Below are 2,500 nucleotides of genomic sequence, written 5' to 3' on the forward strand. Positions count from 1 at the left end.
CTGTCAATCACCTGTCAATCACCTGTCAATCATCTGTCAATCACCTGTCAATCATCTGTCAATCATCTGTCAATCAACTGTCAATCATCTGTCAATCATCTGTGTATTCCTGCACTATCTGCACCGTGCTGATCTCTGTACATAGACATACTGTACATACAAACAGAACAGTTACCTTTAAATACATTTGTAAAAAAATAAATAATTGTTGCAGTATTTACACAGTTCACACTTATTTGTATTTATATTTTTTAACTGCAATGTCCACATTTTTCTATTTTTATTTTAAGTTATCTTTACTTATCTGTATATATACTATTTTTTGTTTGTATTTTTAAGTTAATTTTACCTATTCTTATTTATATATTTGATTGCAATGTTGCAGCTCTGTTTACACATTTCTTTATTCTAGTATAATCTTTAATTGTATGTACATTTTTTGTTTTTATTTTATTATATAGTTTTATTACTGTAGCGTAAGCTAACAGTAACTACAGCAGTTTTATTACAGTAGTATAAGCTAACAAACTACAGCAGTTTTTATTACAGTAGTATAAGCTAACAAACTACAGCAGTTTTATTACTGTAGTATATGCTAACTACAGCAGTTTTATTACTGTAGTATATGCTAACTACAGCAGTTTTATTACTGTAGTATATGCTAACTACAGCAGTTTTATTACTGTAGTTTAAGCTAACTAACTACAGCAGTTTTATTACAGTAGTATAAGCTAACTCACTACAGCAGTTTTATTACTGTAGTTTAAGCTAACTAACTACAGCAGTTTTATTACAGTAGTATAAGCTAACAGTAACTACAGCAGTTTTTATTACTGTAGTTTAAGCTAACAGTAACTACAGCAGTTTTATTACTGTAGTTTAAGCTAACAGTAACTACAGTAGATGTATTACTGTAGTAACTAACTACAGCAGTAGTGTAAGCTAACAGTAACTACAGCAGTTTCATTACTGTAGTGTAAGCTAACTAACTACAGCAGTAGTGTAAGCTAACTAACTACAGCAGTAGTGTAAGCTAACAACAGTGTAAGCTAGCAGCTGCTGTATTTTCTTGGCATGACTGCAGTGTAATAGTCACCACGGTGGTTTTATTGGTATGAATGTGGTGTGAGCTAACAGTATCTACAGTTGTTTCATTGGTATGAATGTAGAGGAAGCTAACATAGTTCTGCTGGTACGACTGAAGTAAGAAAATAGCTACTGTGGTTTTATTGGTATGCAAGCTAACATTAGCTATTAGCTTCATTAATATGGCAGTGGCATACAGCTAATGCAGGTTATCTTAATTAGCATTCACAGTGAGTGCCAGCTGATGCCGACAGCGCTGGCATTAGTATGACAGTGGTGTAGCGCTAATACAAGTTAGCCTTATTCATATGCCTGCTGAACTGCAGCTAACGCTAGCTTCATTAGTATGGCTGAGGTGTAGTGCTAACGCTAGCTAGCCTCATTGGTATGGCTGCTGAGTGCTGGCAGTGAATCTCAGCTGACTGGCAGAACGCCCAGGGAGAGACACACACACACACACACACACACACACACACACACACACACACACACACACACACACAGCCACTGCATTGCGCTGTAAAAAGGAGTCTGTGACACTGTGTGTGTGTGTGTGTGTGTAGTAGCTGTATTTGTATGGTATATAGAGTTGAGAAAGCTATATACATCTCCATTTTTTTCATATTTTTTCATATTTCCCCTGCTGTAACAGTATAAAACACAGCTACACGGTCTCTCTGTAGTAAATGTTTTCTGGGAAATGTCGAACACACAGTTACAGAAAATACAGCAGCTTCACCTCAGATCCTGACAACAAGACTTTAGAGAAACAGGAGGATTTAGGAGGGGAAAAAATACAAAAAAAGAGAAAGAGCCAAAGCAAGAGAGGGAAGAGGAGGAAAGAAAGAACAAAGAACAAAGAACAAGAAAGAGAAAGAAAGAAAGATACTAAAGCTAAGAAAGAGCAAAGGGAAGAGAAATAGATGAAGAAAGCAAGAAAGAAGGAAAGAGGGGAAGAGCAAGACACAGACAAAAAAAGACAACAGAAAAGTAGTAAGACCAGTACCAGGAGCTGTGTGTTCAGTGTGTGTACTGTGTGTTCAGTGTGTTTGGTGTGTGTGTGTTTAGCGTGTGTTTAGCCTGTGTTTGGCGTGTGTTTAGCGTGTGGTTGGCGTGTTCGTACCCTCCTCCCGGCACTTCTCCCTCCACAGCAGGTTGTCCTCGGCCAGGATCCTCCAGTACCTGCAGGTCTGAGCCGCCTGCAGCAGGTCTCTGGGCTCCAGGAAGGTCAGCACATAGAGGGCCAGCTGCACACACACACACACACACACACACACACACACACACACACACACACACACACACAGAAAGCAAAACACACACTTATATTACTCCAGTGTCACTGTTTTAACATGGCTGGTATTCACATTCATCTCTTCATGTTAAATCCATCTCACACTGCAGCAGAGTTCGA

At 38.3% G+C, this 2,500-nt stretch overlaps 1 protein-coding gene across 2 annotated transcripts in view; it reads right to left on the reverse strand.

The window, feature by feature from the left end:
- Positions 1–2,207: 2,207 nt before the first annotated feature.
- Positions 2,208–2,500, reverse strand: part of LOC139917960 (uncharacterized) — a 27,289-nt gene continuing 26,996 nt past the window's right edge. For both annotated transcript variants that reach the window (XR_013504222.1, XM_078282395.1), the window contains one exon: positions 2,208–2,333. The gene's annotated coding sequence lies outside the window, so the exon portion shown is untranslated. The remainder of the gene's footprint in view (positions 2,334–2,500) is intronic.

This window comes from Centroberyx gerrardi, unplaced genomic scaffold (assembly GCF_048128805.1).
Source record: "Centroberyx gerrardi isolate f3 unplaced genomic scaffold, fCenGer3.hap1.cur.20231027 Scaffold_121, whole genome shotgun sequence".
NCBI classification, from domain to species: domain Eukaryota; kingdom Metazoa; phylum Chordata; class Actinopteri; order Beryciformes; family Berycidae; genus Centroberyx; species Centroberyx gerrardi.